This window comes from Phyllostomus discolor, chromosome 6 (assembly GCF_004126475.2).
Source record: "Phyllostomus discolor isolate MPI-MPIP mPhyDis1 chromosome 6, mPhyDis1.pri.v3, whole genome shotgun sequence".
Taxonomy (NCBI): Eukaryota; Metazoa; Chordata; class Mammalia; order Chiroptera; family Phyllostomidae; genus Phyllostomus; species Phyllostomus discolor.
This window is the reverse complement of record NC_040908.2, coordinates 116,292,408-116,318,896: the sequence shown is the minus strand read 5'-3', so window position 1 is coordinate 116,318,896 and position 26,489 is coordinate 116,292,408. Positions and strand designations below refer to the sequence as shown.

Here is a 26,489-nt window from a genome sequence, read left to right as displayed (position 1 = left end):
GCTCATCTCTTTGACTCTCACAGAGAAACAGAATTTCTGGGCACTGGGCATATTATGGAAAACGGCACAGAGAAATGTTCACGATGTAGTGCAGAGAGTGAGGGCTCCCGGAGCCAGCCATACCCACCACTGACAACGACACGGCCCTTTTGCTAGCTTATTTATTTGTGTTTACTGCTGCTCTTCAATTGGGTACTCAGCCATTCTTTAATTTTCAGCCCTTTTTCTTCTCAAATACAAGCATTTAAGGTCATAAATTTCCCTTAAGTGCTTTCTTGGCTATATTCCACAGCTTTAATATTTACTATTTTTGCTATTAAGTTGTAAGTGTTTTATAATTTCTATTATCATTTCTTTTTTTTTTTCACCCATGAGTTAGTGAGAAGTGTTTTTGTAAATCTGTCTCTATTTTTTTTTAAAGCCATCTCTCTCTTACTGAGTTCTGCCTTAACTGTACTATGATGTGAGAATGTGGTCTGTGGGGTACTGACTGATCCCTTGAAATTTACTGAGACATATTTTATGGCCTAGGATGCAGTCAATTGTTGTGAATATATTCTCCAGTTGTTGGGTATAATTTTGGACTACTGTATTTTGCTGTATATAATGCACAGTTTTCTGCCCAAATCTTTGAGGGAAAAATAAGGATGTACATTATACATGGGTATAATAATCCTGTGTATAATGCCCACAAAACATGGGTGCACATTATACATGGCAAAATACAGTAGTTTTTCTGTAATGCCCTCCGCCCCCTGCCCCCTCACCCCTGCACCTCCCCTTCCTTATCTGTTAAAGGGCATGTGAGCAATACAAGTTAGCTCCCTCCTGCCATTTAGAATGCCACTTACTGATGCAGAGGTTGTGCAGGCAAAAACAGAGAGAGGAACATGAGAAGGAGAGCCAAGGTAGTATTTCTTGCTTATAACCCTAAATTTATAAAGAACTTGAAAGTTTCCAAACGATGACCACATGTGCCATTTGCTTTCTTATTCTCAACAAATCCATGAAGTGACACCCAGACAGGTGGAGGCGAAGACCTGCATGGAGAAGGGACATTGGTGTGGCTATTCACTCTGTGCCCTGAGCCAGGGCCCCAGGGGCCTCCTTGACTTCTCCCTCTCACTCCTCCCACTGCTCAGTTCAGGCTGCTCACTGCCTCACCAATCCCACCCTCATTATCACCCTCAGCCCCCCTGCATCATCTCTTACCTGCCTTATTCCAACAGATTATTAAATTCCTACTCTTTTAAAAATACAACTATAAGGAGTAAATCCAGACAAGATTTTCTTGGCAGGTGTGATTCCCAAAATTGAGCTGAAGATAAGTGTTGGGTTGAGGGTGCCAAAATATCAGAATCTTGAAGGAAGAGTGATGTTTTTGTCTGTCAAATGGAGGCATGGGTTTAGAAAGGTAGAGAAATACTGTGCTAACTGAGTTCTAATAGTCTTCATCTAACAATGCTCTTCCCATGACCTTGTCCTCATGCACCCTAATTTCTTTTTCTCCTTCTCAGGAAGAATTCCCGAGTCATCCAAACCTCCACTTTCTCCAGTCCCAACCTCCCCCCACAACGCCCCCGAGAATCACTGCAGTGTGGCTCCCAGACATTATTTTTAAGGTCACAATGATGCTGTCCCTGCAAATTCCAGGGACTTCTCAATCTGCTGTTGCCTCTCTGGGCCACCTGCCAGCAGGATTGCAGCCTCCCCTGGACACTCTCCTGCATCCGCTTCTAGAACACCAGCCTCTCCCGATGCACCTTCTTTCCTCCAAGGACTTCCTCTGTCTCTTCTGCTGGTCCCTTTTTTCCTGCCTCATCCTTAAATGTGAAAGAGTAAAGAGCCCCCTCTTGTCTCCCTCCTTAAATTCTGTAATTTAAATTGGCATTTCATAATTTCATTAGAATTGTCTCAAAAAAATAGGAATCACAAACTACCATTTATTAAGTATAAGTTAATCACTATGCTAAACATTATTTCACTAAATCTTCACTTACAACCATTTGAGGTAGGTATTATTAATATTTCTATTGTGTTGATGAGAAAGGAGAAGCTAAGAAAGGAAATGTACTTTGCCCAAGACCACTTAGCTATGATGCAGCAGAGCTGGGACTCAAACCACGATCTAACTCAAACCTCTGCTCTCGGCCACTTCACTCACTTATCTTACCCTTCTAAACCCTGACCTCTGTGGCTCACCATTGCCCCACTGTCTCATGGATTTCATGTTTTCATTTTGCTTCCCTCTGAATGGAAGTTCAGTATCTGTACTGTGTGCTAAGAAATTCTACTCATTGTTCAAGGCCCAGATCCAATGGACTTCTTCCCATGAAGCTGCCTGAAGCCCAGCCGGTTGAATTGCTTCCATCTCCTCATAGCCCCACACGCTTACCAAATTACCCACCCAACCCTCTGACCCGCATCCATCTGCCCGCCCAAGAAGTACACAGTAGAAAACTGTTATCCAGAAGTCTACATACTAGAAGCATCCGCACAAAGGAATAGTTTCAAGGAATTTTTTATGCTCTACCTTTGAAAACATACATCATACTTTTGTCAGTACTGAAGAAAATTTGCTAGAGGCCACGAGGTGTGGGGAGGAGTGTGCTCTGCTGGGCATCTGTGAACGCTGACCGGTCAGAGACAGGCACCATGCCATCTGCCCAGGGAGGTTTCCAAGGTGACCAACCAGGTCTGTTCAATTTTCCTTACCCAGTCTTCACATTCTAAATCCTGTTTGTACATCAAGTTGGTTCAAATACCTTTTCATCCTTGAAGCTTTCCCTGATTTTCCTCTTCCTACTGGGGAGACCCCTGCCATAAGGTATCTGTGATACATCTCTGATAGCACTCAGCAACTTGATCATCCACAGATAATACTACATTTCAAAAAGCACTTGAACATATCCATTTCATGTCTACCTCCTGTCCTGGCCACCTTGGGGCTGGGAGTTGCAGCCACTTCACCTTCATGGTGTTTTCAGAACCAAGCCCAGTGTCTGGCACACATAATGTCTGAGACTGACTGACCTACTGAAACTGGATGACACTGGCCTTCAATGGGGGAGGCGCTCCAAAAATCACTCAAATGCAAACACCGAGCAGGGTGTGATGCACATAGCAGGTGTTAGATAAATATAACATCCTTCTCTCCACCTGCCAAAAATATGAATCAGAAATGGGGAACCAGGAATCCACTGATGTTGAGGTTGCTGAAGGCCTGTGCTTTACGGTTCACAAACATGTTGGAGTGGTAGCTTTTGACATTCTGCAGGATGAACAAGGCAGCAGGGTAAGACCATGTCTGGACACACTCTGGTTTCCATAGTCAGGAAATGTGAGCTAGAGCTTCGGGATACCCGGAGCTTCCAATCAGCCACGACAACCACCTGCTTTACAGAGGAGGGCCAGAGAGCTTAGACAACTGCATCCTGGTCACAGGGCAAGGACAGCGCTGATGCATTTTTCTTGTCCCCTCCTAGACTTGCAAATGAAGCCTCTAGGAATTGGAGTGCTTTCTGAATGGCTAAAAATAAACTCCCAGAAACTTCATGTAGATATATCACGGCTGCAATTTACAGCGCCTAGAACTTCAGCATGGTATAATTAGCAAATGGATTACAATAATTTATTTTTGGTTTAAATAGTGAAATGAACACGACCTTCCAGTGGAATTGGAAAATAAGAGGCTGGGAGCCAGCCACGTTCCTTGGGCCCCTTGCGATGCCACAATTTTAATGCTGGCTGGCACCCATCTGCTGATGTCTGGTGGATGTGCCACACAGAAGGGACTGCAACTCTGAGCTCTGGGCTTCTGGGAGTCATGACTCCGAAAGGGGCTGTGCTCACCCTTCCAGTGACCAGGAACACATCTGAAATCCCCTTCCAATGAGCAGGAAATCCCAAAGGCAGGGAAAAGTCTATTGTGATGTCTCTAAGCAGCCGGTATCAAAGGATGGAACCAAGAAAGACGCTGTCATGCAGCTGAAAGAAGACTAGACTGGGGTCAGAGAGAACCTCTTTTTGGATTTTTTTGTTTATGCTTGGCATGCATAACAACTACTTCAATTCCCCTTTATAAGTGTTGATAAATAAGTAACTATCTCCTAAGATCAAATAAGGGATTAAATGATGAAAGGGTTTTTTTAGTGAAGGCTAGTGATTCTTTTTGAATAAATATATTTCCAAAGTAGCTCTTTCTGATGAAGAATCTTTCTGACCAAAGAAAGCACCACAGAATATTGCAGTGGAGAGCCAGGAGTGGAGCAGAGGAAGCCTGGGAAGTCATCTCCCAGAGCTTCTGTGTCCAGAGTCCGGGCAGAGACAAGTCCATTCACTCTCTGCAACATCTCTGTGTGGAGCATTGTGGGCCAGAGGAGCAGGGATCCTGACTTGGGCAAGGAACATGGAAGAATTGCCTCCTCTCTTACGCAGAGCACCAAAAACAGCCAAACATCCACCAGAACACCCACTGACATAGAAGGTGGAGATGGTGGTCAGGCAGGTTGCAAAACGAAAGCAAAGCTTCCTCTAGTTGAAGGGAGGGGGATGGGTGTTTACTGAGCAGTACCAGGAGTCAGGACCCTTTGCCATTGGGGGTCCTCTCCAACCCCTGTCACGCTGTCACATCACGCCATTGCTCACAGCACGTGCAGGCCTGTGAAGCCTCCTCACTCCTCTCTGCCTTGCCAGCCAGCCCCTGAGCAGGAAGACCTGGACCCTCGTCCTCACTCTTCCAATTTGCAGTGATGATTCTGGAGGGACTTCGCTGTTCTAATCAGTTAGGTTGGGACCAGACTGCTTTCAGACAAAAAAAGGGTGGGTGTAAAAAACTCCGGGAATTGGGCCAAATGCTAAAGAATATGTTGCTCTTGCTCAAGCCCTTCTTGAGCTTCCTATTGCCCTTTACTAAGCATTATGTTTCCACCTTGCTCCCAGCCCACCTCACACACCTTGTCTTCCTATCTGTCTGCCTTGTTCCTGAGCTCTGTGCAAGCCAGTTGTCCTTCAGGCCATTCTACTCAGGAGCAAGTGCTGCTTGCTCTTCCAAGCGTCAACCCCTTCTGGTTTAGGTCTCAGCATAGATGCAGAGCCACTTCCTGGGAAGTGCTTTCTCCACTACGCACTGTCCAGGGCACTTGTAATTACATACTTACTTGCTGAACTAGTTGTTTATTCTCTATCTTCCTAACTAGTATGGGGCAGGGCCCCCTTTTGTCCTGTTCACCAGGATGTCCCCAGGTGATGAATTCACAGGCTTGGTACACAATGGCCACTCGGTTAATCTGTGTCTGCTTTGCTCACTGATGTATCCCCAGCGTCTAGAGGATGGCATGGAGCAAGTGCTCAATAAATACTCCTGGAATAAAATCACGTGTAAGGACTTGCTGGAAGCAGAGGGTCACAGTCGTGGGCACTGGAGCCAGCACACCAGGTCTGATCCTGGCTGCCCCGCTCAGAGCTGTCTTGCTCTGAGCCAGCGACTTCACTTCTCTGTGCCTCAGGTTCTGCACTAATTCAAGAAGGGATAATAATTGTGTCTACCTCCTAGAGTCATTGTGAGGATTAAATAGTATATTTAAAGTTCTTAAAACAAGGTCAGGCAGGTGTACTATGTACTATGTAAATGTAGCTATTCTTCTTATTAGGATTTCTCCTCATCCTCTTTCCCAGCCCAGTCCACAGCCCTCCTGTTTCCTGGAGCTGGTCCAGCTTGGTCCTCCTCCTCTGGTCTCCTGGCTCTCACTGACTCTGGCCCTGCATGTAGGCCCTTCCGTGCATCACTTGCCACTGTCGTCAAACCGCTATTGAAGGGAGCAACTTGTCTCTTTTGAGACCACAAAGCCTGGAGGAAGGCCTGGAGAAGCAAACCAGGTAGGGACTGGGAAACGGGAGAGACTGGGTGATGAGGTCAATGGAGGGGGCATGCAGGGGTTGCTCCTCAGGGAGCTTCTGCCTTACAATCCATTTCTGGGGGCAAAGCTTCCAACCTTGAATACTTGCTTCACGGGCTACAAATACCTTTTGGGGCTGTGTGTGAAATAAATGGTCAGCCATTAACATGTGAAATGCAGCTGTCACAGTCCACAGAACAACAGACAGGCTAATATGGGGACTTACGAATGCTATTTTCTACTGCTAGCCCCAGAGCAAAGGCAGCCTCTCTGGATGGACTCCAGAATGCTCTGGACACCCACTGGTTTTTCTCTTTAGTAATATTTGATGTTTAAATAATAGTTGATGTTCGTTTCCAAGTAGAGTTCACTAACTTGACTCATTCCCTACCTCCCTTCCTCCTCTTCTTCCTCTTCCTACTCTAAGAATATCTTGGCCTTAATTTTCTTCTTGAAATCTGGGGTCTAGGCCTGCAGGTGTGCATCTGGGAGGCACATCCGAGTTTCTGAACTTGCCTTCTGACTCAGCTCCCCGATTCCCATTACTCCTTTCCATCTGCCACTTCCCCACATCTCTCAGCCAACCCATCCTACCTACATGTTGCCTGCCAGAGGATTAATTTAACTACAAAAATGTTTAAATTTTTAAAATGGTTTCAAGTTCTTCCCTGCAAGAGGAGAGCTTCCATTGTGTGGAAAGTGTAGGCAACTGTGACAACAGGAACAAAGGCTGCCTCAGGCACTCACCTGCCCAGGAAAGAGGCCAGGTGGCGTTCAACGCACAGGCTCCAGAGGGACGGGCCATGGGCTGGAGCTCTGGCTCCCCTCCACTGGCTGTTTGGGAAGTGAGTTTGGAGTCTGCCCGGCAGGCCCTGAACATCAGAGCTGTGAGCTAGCATGGCTGACTCTGATCTTGAGCCTTCAGTCCAATCCAGCCCTACAACTCCAGTTTTGCTGCCAATCCTATCTTCCTAGAAAAGGAATTCAGCTGCTGGCTTACTCCTTCATTCACTTATCCATTCACTCACTCCTTTCATGCACTGGCTCAGCCAGTCCCTCCCTCTCTACCTACACATGTTCCTCCCTATTCCCCAGCACAGCATCCTACCAGGAAGAAGAGCCTGCATCAGGGCTGGGTCCATTAGTCCTCACTCCCAGAACCTTCTCTTCCATTTTAACTTCCAGCTTGCTGAACTGTGCAGGCGTGCATCCTGGTGTGCAGAGGATACGCTTTCCACTCAGGAACAGATGTTCTTGTAATTACTGTTTTGACTTTCACCCTCTAATGCCAGAAAATTCTTTCCACAAACTCCTCCAGCATGCAGTGAGGCAACCACTCAGCCTGAGCAGGGCGCGCAGTGCCTGGGGGTTCAGATTCCATCCAGGATACTGGCAGGTTCCTGGCAGTCAGATCTGTAGAGGACTTGGACAGCTTCCCGCCTGCAGGACCAGGGGTCCAGGGATGAGCTGGAGATGAAGGCAGGCCTGCATAGTAGTTGACTTTGTGAGCCAGGTTAAGGGGTGGGGAAAGAGGTGGCTTGTCTCAGGATTATGGAGTCATGATCCATCTGGGCTGAGGTTACTGCGATGACAGGTGACAAGGTTGATGGAAAATGCAGAGATTTACTGGAAGTTGTTAGCAATGCCATTGAAGAAGATCAAAATCATAATTTACTGACCACCTACCATGTGCCAGGTACTTCCCATATTTTATGGTAGTTGTCCCGTACTGGTCAATCTCTGGGTCTTTCTTTCAGAAATAGAATCCCTTGAGTTTCAGCTGGTCACATGACCTCTCTGCAAAAGACTAGGTTTCTCAGACTCCCTTGCAGCAAAGTGTGAATGGTAAGTTCTAACCAATGGGTGTTAGCAGAAGTGTTATATGCAACTTCTTGGCTGTGCCCTTAGAAGCAAGCTGGGTGAATGTCAGAGCTATGACCTAGCATGACTGACCCTGAACTTGGGCCTCCAGCTGGTTTGGCTCCAGTCCAACCATACAATTCCAGTCTTGCTGCCAATCATATCTGCCCAGAAGAGTAATTTAGCTGCTGGCTTGTTCATCCATTGATTCAATCACTTATCCAATTACTTATTCATATCTTTACTCATTTACAATTATTTACTCATTCATTCACATTTGTTTCCTCAAATTTCCACTTATTCATATACTCAAAACCACACTCATTCATTCGTTCACTGATTCACTTCATCATTTATTTACTCACTTATTCCCCATGTCCTCTCTTACCACCTGCAGGCTAAAGCAGCGCCCTCTCTAGTGTGCCATCCTGTCCTTGAGGGCTGTGGGCACAGCAGCACACGATACAGAAGAAGCCTTCATCCCTGCAGAACATTGTGAAGCAAAGCTATTCTATTGCCCCAACTGAGTCTATGTGCCAAAGAAATGAGCATCTGCTTTGCTTTGGTCACTGTTGTTTTGATCTCTGGTAAGTCAGCCAAGCCCAGATCTACGAATATGGGAGGAATCTTTTGTATCATGTTTCTGTATGGAGAGATTTCCTTTAGAAGAACACTCTTGGCTTCCGTTGCTCCCTCACTTAATCTCCTCTGTCATGGTTGAATAGTGTCCCCTCAAAATTTATGTCTGCTGGGACCTGCAGAATGTGGCCTTTTTTGGAATTGGAGTCTTTGCAGATGTAATTAAGGTAACAGTGTGGATGAGATCATAAGGGAGTAGGGTAGACCCTAAATCCAATGAGAATATGCTTGTAAAAGGCAGAAAAGAACAAACTGAGATGCGGAGGAGAAGAACAGCATGTAAAGACGGAGGCAGAGACTGGGGTGAGGTCTGCACGAGCCAAGGAACATCAAGGGAGCCAGGGAGGGGAGAGGCATGACCCAGATTCTCCCTCAGAGCCTCCAGAAGGAACCAACCCTTCTGACCATTAGACTTTGTACTTTTAATCTCTGGAACTGTAGAAGAATAAATTCTGTTGTTCTAAGTCACCAACTTCATGGCAATTTGTTGCACTAGACCTAGGAAACAGGCGTGCTCTGGAAGGAGTGACAGCTAAAGGACTGGTGGGTTTGGAAGCCAGAATTGGACCTATTGCACCCTGAACGGTTCCCCCCTACCCCTGTGCCTCCCAGAAGGAGGGCAGAAACTGGGTGATCTGGCTCCTGAGTTTTGCTCTTAACCTCCTGAATTTTATTTACTTATTTATTTTTAACTTTTTTAAAAAAAGATTTAATTTATTTATTTTTAGAGAGGGAAGGGAAGGAGAAAGAGAGAGAGAGAAACATCAATGTGTGGTTGCTGGGGGTCATGGCCTGCAACCCAGGCATGTACCCTGACTGGGAATCGAACCTGTGACACTTTGGTTCACAGCCCATGCTCAATCCACTGAGCTACGCCAGCCAGGGTTCAACGTCCTGAATTTTAGAAAGGGCACTGTGACTGCAAGGTGTGAGTATGGAGGCAGGGAGTTTAGACAAGAGGTTGCCTGAACCCTGCAGGTGAAGAGATGAAGCCCATGTAAGGGTGGTAGCCATGTGTGCAAGAGATGGTTAGAGCCTTGTTGGGGTCCTGGGTGAGGGGTGAGTGGAAGAGAACCCAGAACTTTCCCCCTCCCTAAACTAAGCTCCTGAGTCCACGAGGCCTGCAGGACTGCAGCTGGGGCATCAATGCTGGGCACTGCAGGGATTCTAATAAAAGAGTCATACCACTGCATAGCCAGAGCCTGACACGGGTCTGACTTCCACACTGACACATCATTGTTGCACCGTGTGCAGACTCTCACCCTACATAATGCCAAGGCCCAAAAAAGCATGAACTAGTTTGCAGGTCTAGGGCCATAGTTAGATCACCGCCTTTTGCCTGGCAGACGGGAACTGGGTGATGCTGACGTCTGCGCTGACAGGGGCTGAGTGGAGTGGGCAGAACAGTGACTTTGGAACTCAGAACGACCTGAGCTTCCATTCCAGCTGGGCCTTTGATAAGCAGTGACCTTAAACTACCTCTTCAGGAAACATTTCCTGAACAACTACTAAGGGCAATGCCTTCAGCGGGGTGCTGGGCTGCAGAGACAAATCTGATCGCCCCTGAAAACAAGGAGCTCCCGACCAAGCCGCTGGCACCAATGAGCAGTGCTGTGCTACAGGAAGGCACAGAGGGTTGTGGGACCATGAAGCGGTGGTCTTGAGGCAGGTGGTGAGGTGATGCTAGACCAGCCTGTGAGGCCAGGGCAGGCTTCCTGAAGGAAGTGACTACCAACCTTCATTCCAAAAGAGAAGAGTTGGCCAGGCAGAGGAAGACAGGGTATTTCACATGCGTGGAGGGGAGGGGGAAGACTAAAGGACAGTCTTTGGGAAGATCCATGCCTGCTCTGTTTCATGATCACACTTGCAGCACCTGGTATCCTGGGGGTTTGCAGACATAAATGTAATTGCTGCAGAAAGCAGACTTCTTAGTGCTTGCAGTAGACATAATTCTTTCCCTCTTATATCTACATTCCTTTGCAAAGTGACTAGAGGTGACAACCATTTCCCCATCTGGTAAATTTAGGCTGACCTGGTGACTTACTTTAATGAGCAGAATGAGGCGAAATGACAATGTACAAATTCTGAGTTTAGGACTCAACAGGCTTTGCTCATGCCTTCTTGCTTTCTTGGAGTTTTGCTCAGCAGCTGGGTGATCAAGCCCAGGTTAGTCTACTGGGCGACAAAAGGCATGTCATGCACCCCTCCCCTAAACCTTCATTGCCCTGCATGGCATGACATCAGCCCTCAGCCCATCCACCAGCTGACCTAGAGTGACCAACTCATCCTCTTTAGTGTGGGACCTCTATACACCTAAAACTGAACACCCCACACCCCAGGTACCGTCTCAGTCCCGGGCAAATGGGGATAGCTGATCACCCTAAGTGGACCTCAGGTGCATAAATGAGCTCAGCTAAGCTCCATGCAGATCAACAGAGCTGCCCAGCTGACCCACGGATTAGGGAGCAAGAGGAGATTGTTGTTTTAAAGCACCAAGTTTTGGGCAATTTATTATATGGCAATAGGTAACACATGCACTGGTACATTTAGGTATGAAGCCTAGCCTCTTGGTTTCAGTAGCAGCTGGAAACCAGCTAGATTCCTCCCCTTGAGCATGACAGTGAGTGGGTCATGAGAGGGAAGGCACTGAAGCTCAGAGTGGTTAAGTAACCTGCTCAGGATCACATAGCCAGTGCTTACAGGCAATAGGGTATAGGCCCAGACCTCCCAATCCTTCCCCTTCCACCAAGCTGCTTCTTTTTTTAAAAAATATTTTATTTATTATATTTTTAGAGAGGGAAGGGAGAGAGAAAGAGAGAGAGAGAAAAACATCAATGTGCGGTTGCTGGGGGCCATGGCCTGCAACCCAGGCATGTGCCCTGACTGGGAATCGAACCTGCAACACTTTGGTTCGCAGCCCGTGCTCAATCCACTTAGCTACACCAGCCAGGGCTTCAAGCTGCTTCTTTAATCAACACATTTGTGTCACAGTAACTGAAGCTCCCCCAGAGACTGTTAATTTAACAAATCTCTGGTCATGCTCTAGCTCCCGGAGATGGTTCTCTTTACAAGATCCAGTGTCAGACTGTGTGATGTGCTCCCTCCCACCTGAAGGATGATGAGACCAACACTCGACCACAAGCCACAGCCAGTCCCACTGTGGTCAGAGACCATGGCAGCGCTGATCAAGTGGCAAGAGATGTGTTCAAAACTTCCTGACACCAAGTTGAAAGCCATACTGACCCTGAACATGAACAAGGAGCTAACAGACCTCGATCTTAGTTCTAATCCTGACACGTAACAGCTGCATGACCTTGGGCAAGTCACTGACCTTCTCCTTGGCAGATTGGGGGTGAACTGGTTATTTAAAACATAGACCATAAATTGTTTGAGAGCAGAGCCATGGGGTGTCCAACTTTGAATCTAATGAATATAGTGTGTTGAGCTGTTCAATACACATTTATTAATTGTGCGTTGTAGCAGGATATCTTATGGGGGATATAACTTGTATTTCTACTCGTTGATAGAACAAGAAAGCCATCTTGGGTAGGGCAGGGGACCCTTACATTGATCTGGCAGAAATGTAACGTTTTCCCCCTGTTCCAAGGAAGAATGGAACAGGACTCCATTGCTGATGTCTGAGCATCCTTGCCCCTAAAGAGAGTTGGCTGGTTTCACTGTGTCCCCATGCACTCTTCCTGTCCAGCTGTTCTGATCACCTCTGAGACGGTGGGACCTTGGGAGTTCTGGGAGGAGAATGGTGCTAAGGAGCCTAGTGGTCTCAGGAGTCTAGTGGGGAACGCCAGGGGAAATACTTAGCACCAATAAGATCTCTCTCCTTCCAAGGTCATGTAGGCTCGAGTAGGAAGCTGGGAAAGAAAGGCTTTGCTGCACCGAGAGGCCAGCACTGGACAGATGGCTGTGGGCCAGTGATTGGTGGTAAGTAACTATAGCAGTAAGCTGAAGAAACAGTTTCCCATACTTGGGAAGTATTATGGGCTGAGTTGTGTCCCCCCAAATGTTGTAACCCCCTGTACCTCAGAATGGGACCTTATATGGACATATGGTCGTTATAAGTAGTTAAGATGAGGTCTACTGGAGCAGGGTGGCCCCAATCCAGGAGGACTGGTGTCCTTATAAAAAGGGGAAATTTGGAGACAGACACACACAGGAGGGTGTGGAGATGAAGGTGAAGACTAGGGTGCTGCTTCTACATGCCAAGGAACACCTAAGACTGCCAGCAAACCCTACCCAGGAGCTCGGGGAGAGGCACAGATTAGATTCTTCCCTGCAGCCCTCAGAGGGAACCAACCCTGCTGACACCTTGGTCTTGGACTTTCAGCCTCCAGACAACAATTTTCTGTTATTTAAGCTACCAGTTTGTGGCACTTGTTACAGCAGACCTAGGAAACGAATACAGGATGGGGAGGGGGAGTCTGAGAGAACTTTTTTTGGGGGGGTGTGGATTGTGCAAATGCCATTGGTTGGGGAAGGGGAGCGGGACAGGAAAACATAAAAGAAAATCAGAACTTGCATCTATCTGTGAGTGAGGGCTTGGGCCGGTGAGAAGTGGACTTGGGAAGTAAGGATTATGATGAGATTCTCCCTGGCTCCACACGTACTGGGATGCACACTTTTTTCCTTATTACATAATGAAAATAAGTGATGCATTGGAAGCAGTTATAAAGATCAGAGACCCCCATCCCCTACTTCACAGGTGAGGAGGGAAGAAGTATTTTTGTTGGTGTCCCACAAAGGGGTGGAGCTGGGACTTGAACCTGGGCATTATCTTTCTCCAAGCGTCAAATGAGTCACCCGGGAAACACACAGAGCTGTTGCGCTTGCGTGAAATGTAAAAGACTCTGTGGGCACAACTGTATATTTAAACATTCTTGGGAAAGGAAGGCATTGCAAAGTGCGTATTTTCATTTTCACAAAGTACTCTGGGATCCAGGGTCCTGGACTGTTTGAGGATTGTTTTTCGAGACCAAGCCTTTCTTCAGGCAAACCTAGCCAAGACCCAGCCGAAGGGCTACCACTTAGCACCTAACCAAGCCTTTGATCTACAAAAACATTAACCATGGATTAATGTTTTTCCTTTAAATACAGAGTCCCCACAGGGCAAGGAAGTGTGTGTTTTAGAAATCATCAAGAATGGAGGAAGGCTGGGAGGAGGAGGAGGATGTGGGAACAGAGTCCCATTCTAGGTTTGGGAGCCACAGGGCAGGGAAGGCAAATCTAACCTAAAATACTCGAGTCAGTTAATGAGCAGAGATGATTCAGCTTTTGGACAAATCTTCATTAACATCACTCATGTTGTTTGGTGCTTTACATTTATATAGTGTTTTCACATGTCAAAGAGCTTTCCCAACACTTCTGTACTAGCTAAAAATTCCCTCTAAGCTGGGGTAAGCAGGTACTTTATCCATCGAACCAAGTCACTTTGAGGGTGAAAGGGAGTATTCTTAGTAATTACATAGGGTCAGCAGGCGAAAAGCAGCCCTGGCCCAGCAAACAGGGATGTGTGATCCTCCTACTTACAAGCCTCCAAAAGAGGGTTCATTCATTCGCTTACACAAAACCTGCCCCTCCCTGTCTACGTGGATCTATCCATTCAGTTGCTCCAATAAAAGCACAAATCACTCTCACTCACAATACAATATACGGATGGTGTATTACAGACTTGTATACCTGCAATCTGTATGATTTTATTAGCCAATGTTACACTAATGCATTCGATAAAACACACACACGTCACTCTCAATGCTTCTCTTTCTGTTACTGGCACCCCTGCCCTGCTCCAGCCCATCGGCGAACCTGCCAACCGGAGCTGCACATCATCTCCCTGCTTGCCCATTTGCATCCTCCTCCGACTTCATCCTGGTCTTAGGTATTATCACATCTCACCTGGGGAGCAGCAAGAGCCTTCTAATCCATTTCCTCACTTCCACTTGTCCTTATAAGTCATTATCCAAAAGGCAACCAGAGTAATTTTTCAAAAATGTAAATGGGATCACGTTTCTCCCTTGCTGAGAATCTTCCAGCAGCTCCCTATACTGAAAATTAAGAAAGCTAAACTCCTTACCTTGGCACTATGTCTTTGTACAATAAATATTTGTTAAGAGAATGAACATGCAAAGTCAGCAAGCATTTGCTGAGTATATTTATGTACAGGGCTCATGTCTTCCAGCTTCTGCAACCCGTGCCCCTGTTGGGAGTCCTTCTAATTCCCAATACGGTATTTATTTCCATGCAAAGGGAACCCCATTAGTGTCCCCCTTGGTCTTTCTCATCCTCTTTACTCTTGGGCAGTGGACGGAGCTACATGGGTGGTGAACTGAGGAGTAAACCAGACAGGCTCAGCGGAGCCCATTCTTCCTCCTCTTGGCAGCTGGCAACATTGTTTGTTACCTTCTCCAAGGGCCAGCTCTTCTGCCCCATCCTGCCCTGCCCACGACCAAGTGGGTCAGTCTGCCTAGTCCTGGATCCAATTTCCAAGTTGATTTGGCTCTCCTGCCAAGCCAAGGTATTCATTATCAGTAATAAACATGGTATTTTGGCTTCCATCTGCCACCTTTTATTTCTCAATTTGTTCAAACTCAGGTGGAAAAAGAAGTGCTATTTATTGGGTTCCCTCAAAGACCCCAAACATCCCTTGAAAAATAAGGTAATTGGATGCGTAAAGCCTGGTATGGAGCCACTGGGAACCCAAGGGTACAACAATCTGGGACTGGAGAAATGAAAGCTGTCACAGTGCAGTTGCTGGCTGAGCAAGGATCATGTGGGACTCCGTGAAAACTCAAGTACAAATTTAGCATCAGCATTTAGCCCAGAAGAATGACTTCAGGAATGAATCACGAAGGGAATATTGTCATTTGTGCAAAGAGACAGGGGGTTATAAGGAAAAAAGGTGACTAGAGATTCTCATTTATGTTTATGAAAACAGATGGTTTTTTTGAAAAAGGGAAAATCAAAACAAAAGCAACATTTATTCCAGGAGCTAAGAAATTGACATCTCATCAAAAACAAACAAAAAACCTCACCAAAGATAAAAACAGAAAGCAACATTGTTTATACTTTTTAACCCCCTGAAGAACTCATAAATAGCACTTCTTAAAATAAAAGCAACTCGGGCTGGGAACCAAAGTGTCCCAGGTTCGATTCCCAGCCAGGGTACATTTCTGGGTTGCAGGCCATAACCCCCAGCAACCGCACATTGATGTTTCTCTCTCTCTCTCTCTCTGTCCTTCCCTCCCTCCTTTCCCTCTCTAAAAATAAATAAAAAAGTAAAAAAAAAAAAAAAAGAAAAATACAATAAAATTAGAAAAAAAAATAAAAAAAATAAATAAAAGCAAAAGGAGTTTTCCTAAGACTGTAAATTGCATAAGGTTATGGTGCTTCCTCCCCCCTTCCCACCTCATCCTCCCTTTGTCTGTTCTTTGCCTGGGTGCTACTGAAAACCTTCAAAACTCTGCTGGGAGTGGCTTGTGAGAGGTGGCAAGGTGAAACCTAGTTCACCATGCTCTCGGGAGAGATCTACTGACTCATACCTCCTATGTCCTGGGTATTCCAATAGCAGGCAAAAGACAGAGCTGGAATTTCAAGTTTGTTTCCTCTCCATCTTTAATTTCTTTTACTTTAAGACCTCTTCCTTCCTTCTTCAGACACTGATTTGAAAAGATTGATGCTCATGCTTATGTCCAGGGCTGTGCCAGCTGAAGAGTTCGGTGGGCCGGTCCAGAGCCTTCCGCCCTTCTCCAGCCTGCTCAGTGGCCTGAGAGGCCACTCTGTAACCTGCATCAATATGTTTCCTCTGTTTGCCTGCAGGGTTCAGCTGATGGGAGCCCTGGGAGGAGGTCAAGGCTGGGAGGAGAATGAGGTTGGAGTGTTTATTCTCCTGGTAATCTCCCTGCTTGGCTGTGGGTTGGTGGCGGCTGTGTTCCTGTGTAGGAGGGCGCAATCTTTTAGGGCAGCCTTTCACTAGAGCTACAATATAGCTAAAGGTCTCTCCCGGTGATGCCGGTGCCTGTCCCCGCCCCCTCCGTCTGCCCCATCGGGCCTATGGATGGTAAAGGCTGTTTGCTGCTACTAACCTCCTGGTGCTTCACCAACCTTTGTCCTTGCTTCTAATCCTGCCACCTTAAGCATGTTGCCTTCACTGCCCTCTCCTTAATCTCCCCATCTGAAATGCAATTGTTTCTGGTCAGGAACCTATTAATACACTGTAGCTCTGTGTCAATACCTATGTCCATCTTTATTTGATTCCAAATTGAGCCCTCTTTTTTTTTCCTATTGAAACTTTTTGAACAAATGCCCCAGAAGGACAGAGCTCAGGAGGGCTTCCCAGATCGTACAAGCTGGTACAATCTAGTATTTGTTTTCTGGAGGTCTGTTTGCGAAAATACAGCAAAAATCTGTAAAAATGCTGACTTCTAATAAGCCAGAACTTCTAATAGTTCTAAAAAAATATTTCTAGGAAGCCATGGATTTATATATTGATGTCTCCTAGGGTAATATTCATGACTGTTACAGGCACCCTCCAGCTGAAACAGGGCAGGCTGTGTCGGGACCAGCTGGCTGGATGTCGGGGTTGGGGATTTCCTGCAATGTCACACAGATGAGTAAGGAAAAAGTAGGAAACAACCTAAATATCTAGCAGCGGGAGAAACATAAATCAAACTGGCATTTCACGTGATGGAGTACTATACTGCCTACGCAATGGGTCTTTCTACAGATGAATATTTAACAACACAGAAAGTTGTATATTATATATTGTTAAGTGAAAAAAGCAGATTACAAAATTCAATATGGAGTTCGGGCCTATTTTTAGAAATAAAAAAAGATGAAGATTGTGTGTATACATGTATGTATGTGTTTTTACACAAAACAACCACATTTATTTTCATATAGCGGGGTAGTAAATATTTTTCTTTTGCTTATCTTTAGTTTCTAAATTTATTAGAATGAATAAGCATAATTTTTAAATGAGAAAATACAACAAGAACGGCGTTCTTTTTGAAAGTCACCAGCCCAGCTGTAGAGATGCGGTGTCCCTAAGACTTTGGTTACTAGTCTCTGGTTACCAACTGTTTGCTGGACGTGCTGCCCCAGGACCAATCATTTACCCGATGGCTTCTGGTCTCCCTCAGTGTGGCTGACACTTCAACAGTGAGATGCAGAGCCTTAGGCCACCGGGGATCTTCCTCCCTGCACCCCCCACTCCAGCTCTGTGCAGTGGCCGCTGGTAGTCTACCAAGGAAAAGACGTGGTCCAGACCAAGACTACTGCCTGCAGCCTTGGCAGCCGTCTTCAGGTGTTCTCTCCCCTGAATACTTAATATATTCCTAGCAGATTGACTACAGGTTATTAATAACTGTATAGCCTGTCAATCAACACCATCTTCTGAGAGTAACTTTCCAAGTCAGTCATATTAAAAACCCAATTAAAAGTATTTAAAAGGCATTCTTTCTCAACAGTACTTTTAATTATTTGAAGGAGTATTTACTCCTTCATTTTTACTCTGCCTCCTTCTCCAAAGGACTCAGAGAAGCTAATTAGCCAACATGAAGCCGCACGCACACTCATGTGTGAAGACAAGTTCCTGCACCCTCATGGAGCTGTAGGGTTTAATGCACACTCTGGGCACATGTTTGGCAACAATAACATGGTGTTTAGTGCATGTAAACACAACCACATACACTTTGTGCACCCAGGCACAGAAGCCATGGGCTGAAGTGTGCTGCGGGCATCAGCCAACTGGAGTGAAGGAAAGAGTGAGGATTCGCTGAGGTTCCTTTGGTTCCCTGCTTGAGGGGTTCATAGTGTCATCACCTTTAGCCTCACTCGACCCTGCTATGGCCTCTGCTGCTGTATTCTCTGCTCTGGTGCTCACTCTTCTCCAGGGATGCCCCCACCCCCACCAGATTCATCACCATATATGCAGACATAATCAAGTCACCCACCTGCTCAGATGGTTGCCCACTGCCTAGAACAGTTGTGCTTAATTAACTGCTTAACTATATATGAACACACACACCATATATATATGTGTGTGTATATATATATATATATATATGCACTCACTATATAAACAGATTAAAGAAGAATTGCTCTACTTAAAGCAAGGGTGAGGGGTTGCAGCCTACTTGGGCTTCCATGGTTTCCATATCTAGCACACCCATCATCCTACACATCATTACTTCAGTGCTGAGCAGGATCCTCCACCACATAGGGATCCTCCCTGCTCCCTCCCCTCTCCTCTCTTTCCCTGCCCTCTCCTCCTCTCTCTTTAGAGGTTCACAGAACATCTATAAGTATTGCTCTAGGCCCAGGGCATTGCACAGACAGAACCTCTGCTTCAGAGTGTTAGAATCTAATGTGGGAGTCAGGGAAAAAACAAATACATGACATATTAGGTGGTGGTAAATGTTAAAGAGAAAACCAGAGGGCATAAGGAGGAAGGAGAGTGATGGGAGTGGTCTACTTCATACAGTTCAGTCATGGAAGTGACTGATAAAGTGACTGATAAAGCTCTCTGATAAAGTGACACTGGGCAGAGGCCTGAGGGAAGCATGGCAACAAGCCCTACAGACACCTGGGGAGACTGGGGTTTCGGCCAGGGCGAGGGGTGGTGGCTGAAGAGTGCCCGGTACATTTGCAGGGCAACGAGGATGCTGGTGAGGCTGAACTTGGATGAGCGTGTCAGATGTGCAGAGCCACATGGGACATTATTGGACATTACAAAGACTTTGTCTCCTCTGAGATGGGGAATCTTTGGAAGGTTTTGAGCGGAGAAGTGACACAAACAGACTGGAGGGGAGCAAAGAGGAAGATCAGGTGGGAGAATATCACCATAATCCGGGTAAGAAATGACCAGGGCGAGAGTGTGAAGATTATGGGAAGTCGTCCAAGGCTTCACACATTTTTGAAGGTACAACTGACTGTATTTAGTGATGGATTCGATGTGGGATGTGAAATGAGAAAGAAAGAGAGGAAACAACAAAAACCTTTCAGGTGTTTAGCCTGAGTGAAACGAGGAGTGGAGCTGCCACAGGAAAAGCGGATTGGTGAGAGAGACGGAGAAAGTCAGGGAACAGGTTTGTTAGGGTTGAGGAGCCCAATATGTTGCCTGTCTGCATGGATGTATGAGTTCAGAGTTTAGGACAGAGGTCTGAGCTGGAGTCTTCTATGTATAGATGGATTTAAACTTTGAAACTGGGTGAGATCTCCCAGGGAGTGTAGAGCAGGAAGGGGAGGCCCATGGTCTGAACCTGGGGGAAGCCCAGTGTTTAGAGGTTAGACACAGTGAGGAATTAGTAAGAGATAGAAGCAGTGGGTTATAGGGTAAGGTAGGACCAGGGGGCCTTGCAGTCTCAGGCACATGTGAAGGCAGTGCTCAGGAAGTGCTCAGGGAGTGTGTAACCACCCACATGAAATGGTTGAGTCATATGAGGACTGAGCAATGACCACTGGATCTAGCAACATGGGGATCACTGGGGACCTTGACAAGAATAAGGTTGGAAGGGTGGTGGGGAGAAAGTCTGAGTGGAGAGACCACCTCTCACTCATTTCTCTGTCCCTCAGGCACCCCCAATACCTAGCACACAGCAGGCAATGAGAACGATCTGCTAATGGCCGAGCCATTGTCTCTATGTAGCCACTAATCTTTTATATATCCCTGTTCATGGACCCCAACACTCCCACAGCAAAGATGTGTATGTATCTGGATGAGATCAAGGGGTTAGAAAAAGGTAGGAGGGGTCCTACCTAGGTGACAAGTGTCATCTAGGGCTGTCTTTTTTCACACAAGACTCCATAGCATTCCTGCATAAGTCCAGTACAAGGAAGTCAGTGCCTTTGCTCACCTGTGTCTGGGAAATGTGTTAATAGTATTACCAATGATGATATGACATCCTCTGTACATTTGAGAAGGTGCTATTATATGTATCATGTCACTTTTCCTCTTTGCCAACAAGCTCACATTGTAAGTGTTGCTGCCCTTAGTCCTTTAAGGAACACTTGTATTTCAATAGCAGGTCGAAGACTCGAAACCATAAAACTCCTAGAAGAAAACATAGGTAGTCAAATCTCTGACATCTCTCTTACCAATATTTTTCTAACATATCTCCTTGGACAAGGGAAACAAAAGAAAAATAAATGACTGGGACTACCTCGAACTGAGATTTTTGCACAGCAAAGGAAACCATCAACAAAATGAAGAGATAACACATGGAATGGGGAAATATATTCACTAATGATTACTAATCTGATAAGAGGTTAATATCCAGAATTTATAAAGAATTCATGCAACTTAACATCAAAAATACAAATAATTCCATTAAAAATGGGCCAAGGACTTGAACAAACACTTCTCCAAAGAAGACACTCTCCAAAGATGGCCAACAGACATATGAAAAGGTGCTCAACACCTCTAGTCATCTGAGAAATGCAAATTAAAACCACAATGAGATACCACCTCACATCTATAAGAATGGCTATCATCAATAAGTTAACAAACAACCAGTGTTGACAAGGATGTGGAGAAAAAGGAACCCTTGTGCACAGGTGATAGGAAAGCAGATTGGTGCAGATACTATGGAAAACAGTGTGGAGGGTCTTCTAAAAATGAACATGGACCTGCTTATGACCCAGTTGTTCTACTTCTGGGTATATATCAAGAGAATCCCAAAACACTAATTCAAAAGGATATATGCACCCTATGTTCAATGCAGTGTTATTTTCAACAGCCAAGGTATGGCAGCAACTCAAACGCCCATCAATACATGAGTGGATAAAAAAGCTCTGGCAAATATATACAAGGGAATATTACTCATCCATAAAAAGAATGAAATCTTACTCTCTGTGACAGCATAGATGGACCTAGAGGGTGTTATGCTCAGTGAAACAAGTCAGTCAGAGAAAGACAAATACCATGTGATTTCACTTATAGGTGGAACCTAAAGAACAAAACAAAGAAGCAAACAGAACTGAAACAGACTCCTAGACACAGAGAACAGACTGATGGCTGCTCTCTGATGGGAGGGGGGTTGGGGGGATGGGTCAACAAAGGTGCAGGGATTAAGGAGTACAAATTGGCAGTCACAAAACACAATCATGGGGATGTCGAGTACATCATAGGGAATACAATCAATAACATTGTAATATTTATGCATGGTGCCAGGTGGGCAATGGAAATATTAAGAGAGCACTTTGTAAAGTTAATATTTATTAATAGTCCCTGGAATATGATCGTCTAACCAATATGCTGTACCATTGAAACTAATACAAAATATCACATGTAACTGCAATTGAAATAAAATTAAATAGCAGGTCAAGTTGTCTTGGATCAGAGGTTTGCCTCTGCAGCCAGCACCTGTTTTTATAAACAAAGTTTTATTGGCTCATGCCTATCTGTTAGCATATTGTCTGTAGCTGCTTTTGTGCTGCATAGCAGAGGTGGGTCATTGCAACGGGGACTGAGCAAAGTAAAACCTCTTTACAATCTAACCCTTTACAGAAAGCATTTGCCAACTGCTGTCTTTGACAAGCAAAACCAGACACCTCCCAACAAGGTAGGTACTCAGGACAATCCACTGGAATTTTGGGAGAAAATGTCTGAACCTCTCCCTCTCTCTTTTTTAATTTTAAGGAAGGAAGCATTAAACTTTCCTAGTGTTTAGCACATGGACTGAGAGTGAGTCATGGATATCATTTGTAAATAAACACGAAAAGGCGGGGAATGTGTGGTCAAGCATCATCTACTGTTAGGGAGAGATGATGAAAAAAGTTTGAAGACCAAGCAGGTGATGCAGCAGAGGGGTTGACATACAGTAGGTGCTCAAAATGGTTTGAAATAATATGTTACCATTTACTGAATCTCCAGCCTGTTTCAAGAGTGGTGCTAAAGACTTTATATATGTTATCTTATTTAATTCACAGAACCCTTGATGAGTGGGTTTTATAAGCCTGTTCCCTTTTGCAGAAGAAGCTGAGGCTTAGAAAGATTAAGTGTCTCCCCATGGGCACAGAGTGAGCAAATGGTTGCTTTCAGAGATAAACTGGGATCTCTCCAACTTTTTTTACTTTTTATGTTTTCAGGATCTTTCTGACTCTAAAGGCTAAGGTCTGAGCTTATGATTGCAATGCAGGTTCAATGGTACCATAGTGTTAAAAGGTTTAGGAACAGGCTTATCATCAACCAAGCAAACAAGGAAAGAGAAAACAGTGATTTTGCTTTTCAAACACCATTTTTGTTTGACTCTGGAGCTTCTCTGGCTACCAAGGGAGGAATGTGGCCATGAGACAGACAAAGCCTGGATCAGATGTGAGTCTCCTCACAAAACTGTGTGGCACATACGACCTACCTTAGGATGGAAGAAGCATCGTGGTGCGGTACCTAGAACACTAGCTGAGCAACCAGGCAGAACTGGATCTGGCTCTGAACCAGCAGTGCTGCTTTGGTCGGGTCTTTAAATCTGCCTAAGCATCAGATTTCTTGTTTGTCAAGTGAGAATACTGCACAGTTCCTAACTTCATAGGCCTGTAGGAGCACTCAATAAGCAGTAGTTGTGATGGTCAGTCATGGCTATGCTTCATTGTGCTTTTTCAGTCATTTGTGTTATCCTGATATTTTTGTAATGATGCATGTTTATAAATAAATAAGACTAATTGACAATCTGAATAGGTCCATATCTGTTAAAGAAATTGAATCAATAATTAATAATTTTCCAAAACAGAAAGCACTAGGCCCAGACAGATCATCTGAAAAGTCTATTCACTGGTGAGATCTACCAAACACTTAAGGAAGAAATTAAACCAATTCTCTACAACCTCTGGCAGAAGACAAAAGCATAAGCAATGCTTCATAATAACACAGGAGGGAAGCCAGGTGGCCTCAGGTGGTGATGCCTTTTTAGATACAACCCCAAAGGCAGGACCCGTGAAAGAAATAATTGATAAACTGGACTTCATTAAAAACTTCTGCTCTGAAGTACAATGTTAACTGAATGAGAAAACAAGACACAACATGAGAAAATACTGGCAAAAGACATGGCTGATAAAGAACTGCAATTCAAAATATACAAATAATTCTTAAAATTCAACAAGATATAACAAGCAACCCAATTAACAAATGGGCCAAAGCCAGAACAAACATCCAACCAAAGAAGCTAGCTATAAAGATGATAAGGTAACATCTGAAAAGATGTTCAACATCATATGCCATGAGGAAATTACAAATTGAAACAACAATGAGATCCCACTGCACACCTATTGGCATGGCCAACATTGAGAACACTGACAACCCCAAATGCTGTCGAGAATGTGGAGCAGCAAGAACCCTCATTCACAGCTGATGGGACTGCAAAGCACAGCCACCCTGGAGGACAGTTTGGCGGTTCCTCACAGGACTAAAGATGCTCTTACCACATGATCCAGTGCTCGTGCTCCTTGCTATTTACCAAATGAATTGAAAAGTTATGTCCACACAAAAACCTGCACAGGGATATTTATAGCAGTTCTATTCACAATTGCCAAAACCTGCAAGCAACCAAGATGTCCTTCAGTAGGTGAGCGGATAAATACACCGTGATACATCCAGACAATGAAATAGTATTCAGTGCTAAAAAGAAATGAGCTATCAAGATAGGAAAAGACACGAAGGAAGCTTAAGTGCATAGTGCTAAGTGAAGAAAGCTCATCTGAAAAGTCTATCAGCTGCATTATTCTCACTATATGATGTTCTGGAAAAGGCAAAACTATGAAGATAGTGAAAAAATAAATCAGTGATTGCTAGGGGTTAGGGCAGGGGAGTGACGAACAAGCAGAACACAGGGCTTTTAGGACAGTGAGACTTTTCTGTACGCTACTATGATGGTGGACACATTTCACTGTACATTTGTCTAACCCCCAAAAGGTACAGCACCAACAGCGGGCCCTAATATAAACTGTGGACTTTGGGGGATGAGGATGTGCAGACAGGTGCATGGACTGTAACAAGTGGACCACTATGGTGTGAGATTCTGGAAGTGGGAAGCTTGTGTATGCAAAGGGGCAGGGATTGTATGGGAACTCTCCATACTTTCCACTCAGTTTTCCTATGAACATAAGCACTGCTCTAAAAAATGAAGTTTAATCATTAAAAAAGGAGAAAGTAAGTAAATAAATAAGACTTCATGCTTTACATTCATTAGGATGATGTCCAGAAAATAACAAATGTCGGCAAAATGTGGAGAAACTGGAACTCCTCATGCATTACTGGTGGGAGTGGAAAATGAAGCTGCTGTGGGAAACAGTGTGGCAATTACTCAGAAAATTAAAACTAGAACCACCATGTGACCCAACAACTCTACTTCTGGGTACATTCCCAGAAGAACTAAAAGCAGCTACTTGAACAGATACCAGTACACCCATGTTCATAGCTACATTATTCACCCTAGTCAAAAGGTAGAAATAACCCAAGCCTCTATGAACAGAAGAATGAAGAAAGAGAATATAGCATATACATACAATGGAGTATTATTCAGCATTAGAATATAAGGGAATTCTGACACATGCTACCATGTGAATGAACCTTGAGGATATTATGTGTGGTGATACACGAGCAAGTTGCTCACAAAAGGACGAATACCATACGAGTCTACTTACGTGAGGTACCTAGGCTAGTCCGTACAGACGGAAGTAGGATGTCGGTTGCAAGGCGCTGGAGGGCAGGCTGGGAAGTGGAGTTACTGTTTAATGAGTACAGAGTTTCAGTTTGGAAAATGACAAGTTCTGGAGACAGAGATGGTGGTGATGGCATAACAACGTAAGTGTACTTAATGCTACTGTACTGGGCACTTAAAAATGGTTGACATGGTGAATTTTGTCTTCTATCTAGCACAATTTAATAATTTAAAAAACTAATAAAACCTTTAATGTTCCCTTCTAAGTACAAAAGGCAGTTACAGGTTCTGTCTTATAACAGGTACGGAAAAAGTAGATTTACAATTGTGAGTATGCAAAACACAGAGTTTATACTTGTATTATTATTTATCAATTATTGTATTATTTTCCATACAAACAAATGTAAACCTACGTTTGCCCCACTTTGTGTATTCTGACCAAACCAATCTACCAATTTTATTGAAATTAAAAAAACTTTAAAAATACAAGACAAATGTATAGAGTCCTTTATTTCTTGGCCCATGACTTGAAAAGTGACAGAAGTTTCCGGCCTCACCTCTGAGGCAGTGCCTGTAGGCCGACCGGGCACAGGTAATGGCCAGTTGGTCTCCATGCAGCATCACCATCAGGTGGCTCAGTGCCAGCAGAAGACAGTCAGCGTGGAATTCTCCACGGGAAGCCTGTTCACCATTAGTGTTGGCTTATGCGCTTTGGTTTTCACGTGTTTGGAACTTGTGACAGCGAAGGGTGATAGATCATTGCCCAAGGTTTGGGGTGCAACTTTTCATGCCCTTCACCAAATTCTTTATTCTGATGGAATAAGAAACCTTCGAAGTCCTTGGAAAAAATGCATTGGCTTAGGAAAAAACAAACTGAACAACGAAACAGAACAGTAACACCACAGAGAACATTTCCTTTTTCAAAATTCCTCCTTATACAGTTTCGCAGAGATCTCCAGGAACAGCTGCCAGTGAGGCAATGTTTAGAACAATGATGGTGATGGTGATAACATCACCAGGCTTGAGAGGCTCTTCTGTGCCAGGGACTGAAGGTGGCACTTTACACGTGTCGACGATTTCATTGTTCCAATAATCTTTCTGAGCAAATATTGTTATCTCACTTTTAAAGATCAAGAAACTGAGCCTCAGAGAAATGAGGTAATGCGCCCAAGGTAAAGTGGCAAAGTAGGATTTGAATCCAGATCTCTTTATCTGTACAAACTGTATTCTTTTTTTTTTTTTTTCCTATACCACATTGCCTTCACTGACACTTGCATGTCTTGGATAAGTACTGTCATCTTGGCAAGCCTCGTGCTGGTAGCTGGCTAAGCTAGTAACAGCCTCAGTTTCTAGGCTGGCAGATGTGGCTTGGAGTGGAAGTGCCCTCAGTAGCAGACAAGAGGCAGGTGTTCAGAGCACTGCCTGCCCTGAG

The 26,489-nt window shown here is 44.8% G+C and overlaps 1 protein-coding gene across 6 annotated transcripts in view; it reads right to left on the bottom strand.

Moving 5' to 3' along the window:
- TENM4 (teneurin transmembrane protein 4) overlaps positions 1-26,489 on the bottom strand; it is a 736,252-nt gene that overhangs the window by 445,062 nt on the left and 264,701 nt on the right. The gene's annotated exons all lie outside the window — the stretch shown is intronic.